The following is a 6,709-nucleotide window of genomic DNA, read 5'->3' as shown; positions in this document are numbered from 1 at the left end:
AGAGGGAGTTACTTGAGGATCCTTCATTAGAGGGATATCGTGGGAAGGCACAGGAGGGGAGAGGAGTACTGGAAGAGGAACAGTTTGTATGGAAGCAGGGACTCCTCTACCGGATCACAGAGCAGCACCACACAGGGACGAGCCCACTATAAAACAACAGCTGGTAGTTCCCAAGAAGTATAGGCAGGAGTTACTGCGAATCTCTCATGATATACCCTTGGCCGGGCACTTCGGCGTCAGTCGCTCCAGGCATCGTCTGACACAAAACTTCTTTTGGCCGGGGGTAACCTATGATGTTCATCAGTACTGCCAGACCTGTGACAGTTGTCAGCACATTGGCAAGAGGGGGGATCGATGCAAGGCCAAATTACGCACCCTCCCCATTGTGGAGGAACCATTTAGCCGAGTAGCGGTCGATCTGATAGGGCCGTTAGCCAAACCCAGTCCGTCCGGGAAAAAGTATATATTGACAGTGGTAGATTATGCCACACGGTATCCAGAGGCGGTTGCGTTACCTAACATACTGGCAGAGACGGTGGCGGCTGCCCTGCTCCAGGTTTTCTCACGGGTTGGATTTCCCCGGGAGATTATCTCGGACCAGGTTACCCAGTTTACAGCAGAGGTGACCAACCAACTGTGGAAGCTGTGCGGCGTAAAGTCCATTAGAAGCGCCCTGTACCACCCGCAAACCAATGGGTTGTGTGAATGCTTTAACAGGACATTGAAACAGCTCATTGGGACTTTTACCAGGACCTACAGGGACTGGGAGAAATTCTTGCCACACCTCCTGTTTGCCTATCGGGAGGTGCCCCAAGAATCCACGGGGTTCTGCCCGTTCAAGCTGGTATACGGGAGACGGGTAAGGGGACCCCTAGACTTAGTGCTGGAACACTGGGAAGGGGAGGGCCTCATATAAGGGATACCTATTGTACCCTATATGCTGGAATTCCGGGACCGCCTACAGGAGCTGACCCAGTTTGTACGTGAGAACCTGCAGGTGACACAGCGGCGCCCGCGCGTATGGTATGATCGGAGGGCCAGAGAGCGCACTTTGGAAATAGGACAGAAGGTCCTTGTGTTAGAGCCCACTAAGCAGAATAAGTTTCAAGCTGCATGGCAGGGGCCCTACCAGGTAGTGGGGAAAATAGCCGACACAACCTATAATGTCGCCAATTGTGACGACCCCAGGGTTATCCGCATGTTCCATGTGAATATGCTGAAGCCCTACCGGGAGCGCCCTGAAGAGGTTGTGGCCATCTGTGCACCTGAAGCAGAGGATTTAGCCGGACTTCCTTTGCCGGATGTCTTAGGGGAAAGGGCTCAGTCTAAAACATGGGACCAGGTACACTTGGGTGAAGACCTAGGCCCGCAGGAGAGACAGCAGGCGGAGGCATTGTTGAGGCTGCGACAGAGGATGTTTTCAGAGAGACCGGGGTACACTCGCCTGGCACAACACAAGGTTGAGACCCAGGATCAGACCCCCCTGCGACAAAATCCCTTCCGCGTCCCTGAGTCTGTACGAGAGGGGATGCGACAAGAGATACAAGAGATGTTGCGTTTGGTCATTGAAGAGTCAGATAGTCCCTGGGCATCCCCCTTAGTGTTAGTGCCCAAGAAGGATGGGACTACACGGTTTTGTGTAGACTATCGTAAGCTCAATGAGAAAACAGTGACGGATGCATACCCCATGCCGCGTGTGGATGAGTTGTTAGACCGGCTGGCGGGGGCAAAGTATTTGACCACCATCGATCTATGCAAAGGCTACTGGCAGATTCCCCTTAGTCCTGACACTATTTCCAAGTCGGCATTTGTCACCCCGTTCGGCTTATTCCAGTTTTGAGTTATGCCATTCGGGATGAAGAATGCCCCGGTGACCTTCCAAAGGCTGGCTGACCGGCTTCTGGATGGTCCCAGGACTATGCTTGTGCCTACCTGGATGACATTGCCATCTACAGTGCGACATGGGAAGAGCATCTAAATCACCTAGAGACAGTATTGGACAGGATCCACCAGGCCGGAATCACCCTGATCCCAAACAAGTGTCAAGTGGGCAAAGCAGAGGTTCAGTATTTAGGGCATTGGGTGGGAAGTGGGAAACAGCGACCAGAACCAGCCAAGATTGAGGCCATAGCCAATTGGCCCATCCCACGCACTAAAACCCAGGTCATGGCGTTTCTAGGGACAGCGGGGTATTACAGGAAATTCGTTCTCAATTACAGCAGCGTAGCCAAGCCCCTCACTGATTTGACCCGTAAGAACCAACCCCGCCAGGTAACCTGGACCTCAGAGTGTGAGGAAGCCTTCCGCCAACTAAAGGACGCCCTCTCCAATACCCCTGTATTGGCCGCACCCGATCCAACTAAACGTTTCCTTGTTCACACAGACGCTTCTATGTTTGGATTGGGGGCAGTACTGAGCCAAGTCGGGCCGGACGGTCAAGAACACCCGGTAGCTTAATTGAGTCGGAAACTACTGCCCCGTGAAGTAAGCTATGCGGCCATCGAGAAGAAGTGCCTGGCAGTAGTGTGGGCACTCAAGAAGTTGCAACCATATTTGTATGGACGACAGTTTTCCCTCCTAACGGACCATAATCCCCTAGTCTGGCTTAATTGGGTCTCCGGAGACAACGCCAGATTGCTGTGGTGGAGTTTAGCCCTACAACCTCTGGACTTCACCATCCACCACAGACCCGGCAAACAAAATGGTAACGCCGATGGACTAAGTCAACAAACGGAACCTGTACCAACCCCATAAACTTCGGTCATCCCCAAACCGATCTGTTGAGGATCAGACTATGTATGCCGATCGCGTCGCTGAAAAGGGGAGCCGTGTTACGTGTTACAGAACCACTCAGCACCCAGAATATGTTGTGCAGTTATATGTATGTATAATAGGTTCTATGTGAGATGCATGTCCCTAATGCATCAGCCCACAGGCTGCGCCCCTGGGCAGAGAGGACACGATATTCTCCTTTTGTCCGCCCTCCCCCCACCTTTGTAATTTCCACAGTAAACATCGGCAGGCTCCGGCCACCTGCGGCTTTTGTAATGCATGTCTGGCCTGCCGCTTTTCTATTGGCCTGCCCTCTGTATCTGTGTGATATATTCTGTGTCCTGTGAGTAAAGTGTTGTCAGACTGGAAATACGTAGAGAAGCAGTGATCTTTTATATGCGCCCATGTAACCAAGGAATTCCAGCCAGCGTCATTCATTCAGACCCCAGCCAACGCAGAGCGGACCTCCGAAAACATAGGGTGGTACTGTAAGAGGTACCCCAGCTTGGGTAGACCCCGTTACATGTATTATGTTTTTTTATTAATTATCAGCATTGTAGTATTCAGTCACCATGTGGTGGTAATATGTGGTCTGGTCATGGTGCGGTGGTATTTGTTCCTTGTATGTGATATTATTCGGTCACTATGGTAGTAATATATGGTGTGGCGGTATTTGTTCCTTGTATGTGGTATTATAGGTCACTATGTGGTGGTAATATTTGATCTGGACATGGTGTAGCGGTATTTGTTCCTTGTATGTGATATTATTCGGTCACTACGGTAGTAATATATGGTGTGGCGGTAATTGTTCCTTGTATGTGGTATTATAGGTCACTATGTGGTGGTAATTTGTTGTCTGGACATGGTGTAGCGGTATTTGTTCCTTGTATGTGATATTATTGGTAATTTTAAAAATTGAAAAATAAATAAAAATACACCTAAATTGTATTGCATATTTTAACAAATATTTAAAAGGTTACAGTAGAATAGAGCTCAGCCAAAAGTGTCTACCCTGTTATGGTAATGATGAAAGAAAAGGTGGGCACCACACTTAGTATTAGACAGTAAATAAACCGGGTGCTACTATGCGACAAAAACACTGTAAATTGGGAGAGTAGAAACAGAAGTGCAGAAAACAGTGCACAAATAGGTCAAATATGTGTATAAAAAGGCTTTATTTAACACCAATGCCTGACAGACAGAAAATATATTTAAAAACACCATAAAATCACAAAGAACATGGACAATTCAAGCCTGACAAGGTATACCATAAGGGCAATATTTGATAAAGGTGCAGCTGTGAATAAGTGATTCACACACAGATCACTGCCAGGGCGGCATGTAAAGGATAACTAATATTCCAGTCCACAATATAAATAGATGCTATGATATTATAGCTAATGTTCGATAATATAATATCACATCAAAATTATTCCAATTTGCTAATTTACTAATACCAAAAGCGCCCTGAGCAGAGATCATGCGCTAGATACATATATAAAACATTATAGACTGAGTGCACTCCATGCAACTGTGTTATAAAGATCAAAAAAGAACTCACAAACTAGCCAAAGCTGGGGCACTATGCGCCATTGTATTGCTCTGGTGAATGCAATATACAGAGAAATAATTTATGCACAAAGCCAAAAATCATGTAAAAAATTGCTCAAAACCAGAAAGGCTGGTATGATAGATAATTAATGAAATGTTATCACTTAAAAATAGTGCCAGAGCAGTAACAATGCTATATCCAGAGTGCTCTCAGCAGTGAACATGTGGTGCATACAAACATATGCATAAGAGTAACATCATTTCTGGGACCTCCCTGACAAAGCTGTTGTGGGGACATCGACGCGCGTCGTACCAGACAGACCTGATGGTGTAACCTGGGCTCTGGGTAATTATGTGATTGCAGCGTGTGTCTATCTGTTACTCTTATGCATGTATTTGCATGCACCACATGGTTATGGTAGTGGCTTAAAAAAATCTTTTGTCCAAAGCAAGAGCTGCCGGCTATATGTGTGATCTGGTGATGGGAACTGTTAATGTGCGATAGGTGAGAAGTGGAGTTTTTCCAAGAGAGGGCGGTGGGACTGTGGACAGTTTGAGGGGTGGAGGCGGGGCTGGGGTGGAGCCTGGGCGGAGTCTCAAGGGGGCCCCGAAAATTTTGCCAGTATGGGGCCCCGAAATTCCTAGTGGCAGCCCTGAGGTCCAGCGTTCCCAAATCTGGTCACACTGAATAGCAGTAAGGCTATGTTCACATGTTGCATTTTTGCTGCATTTTTTTTTACAGGCAAAACCTGCTCTCTTGGCGCTAAATAAACTGCTTAAAAAAAGCATATTTTGCTGCGTTTTTCTTGCCGCTTTTCTCATGCTAATACAGTTTGGTGTCTGTTGTTCCTGGGTTTTCTCACCAAAAAGTCTGATACCTTCATTTTTGATGCGTTTGTTTTACTTATTGTCTTTTATGGGTGAAAAAATGCTGAAAAAATAGCATATAGTTTTAAAAAACGCAGGATTTTTTTCAATTCAAATAGGAAAAAAAAATGTGTGCATGAGATTTCTGAAGTCTCATAGCTTATTCTATTACTGTAAAACACAGCGTGAAGAATATTGGAAATATAATTTCATGCCCAGGGCTGTCACCAGGAATTTTAAAGGTCCCATACTGGCATAATTTCGGCCCCCTTTGAGACTCTGCCCAGGTTCCACCCCAGCTCTGCCTCCGCCTCTCAAACCTTCCACAGTCCCACCACCCTCTCTTGGAAAAACTCCACTTCTGCACCACATTCTCACCAATCACATATTAACAGCTTCCATCACCAGATCACATGCATAGCTGGCAGCTTTTGTTTTGGCCAAAAGCTTTTGGTCACCACGGCAAGGTAGACTCTTTTTTGGCTGAGCTCTACTCTAACCTATAATGCTCTTTTTATTTATACTTTTATTTTTTTTTTCTTTAATGGAATGTGTTAGGCTGGTTTCACATTTGCGTCTGTGTGCGCAGCATTTGATCCTCATAGATCCGCATGCGTCCTGCGCACATATATTTAACATGGTATATGCAGGGACATACGTTTGCATGCGTTCACATGCTTTTTTTTTTGAGGCGTCAAAAATCTGTCAAATATGCGCAGGCATGCGGATGAGTGCATCAAAAAACGCATTACTGTCTAAGGGAGCGCATGCGTACGCAAGGACATGCGTACGCATGCGTTCAATATGCATGCGTTATTCACAATACATATAGAAATCCCATGAGACACGCCCATTTTTGTCTCATGTCATATTGAACACATGCGCATAAACAACACAAATTCATGCACACCCAGTGTTTTTTTCCAGTCATGCGAAAGATGATGTGCATAAAAATGCTGCGTAAACATGCGTTTTGCATGCGTTTGCGTATGCGGATGATACGCTGCGGACTCAGACGCTAATGTGAACCTAGCCTTAGGCCTCTTTCACACTTCAGTTTTTTGCATCAGTTATAATCCACCAAAAAGGCGGACAAGCGGATCCGTTCTCAACTGATGTGAACGGATGGCACAGGATCCGTTTTCAGACGGATCCTGAAAATGAAGAAAGTTCAAGGAATCGCTGGCCGGGGAGAGAGAGAGAGAGAGAGAGAATTTTTTTTGTCCGGCACCCGGAAAGAATTTCGGGTTAAATGAGTGTCTGGAGGATCCGCCAGAGAAAAAAACGTTACAAGCTCCGTTTTGAAATCTTTGAGGATGGTGACGGACAGCAACTTTTGGCGGATCCTCACAAAAAACGGATGCAACGGACAGCAATCCGTCACAATCCGCCATTAATGCAAGTCAATGGGAAAAAAACGGATCCTCAAAAAAAAATTGAGGATCCGTTTTTTTTCAAAACCTGGTGGATTGTGACTGATTGTAAAAAACGGAAGTGTGAAAGAGGCCTTATACATTTT

This window comes from Dendrobates tinctorius, unplaced genomic scaffold, assembly GCF_039654945.1.
Source record: "Dendrobates tinctorius isolate UK_male_01 unplaced genomic scaffold, ASM3965494v1 ptg000228l, whole genome shotgun sequence".
Taxonomy (NCBI): domain Eukaryota; kingdom Metazoa; phylum Chordata; class Amphibia; order Anura; family Dendrobatidae; genus Dendrobates; species Dendrobates tinctorius.
The sequence above is the reverse complement of the archived record's forward strand: the minus strand, read 5'-3'. Positions refer to the sequence as shown.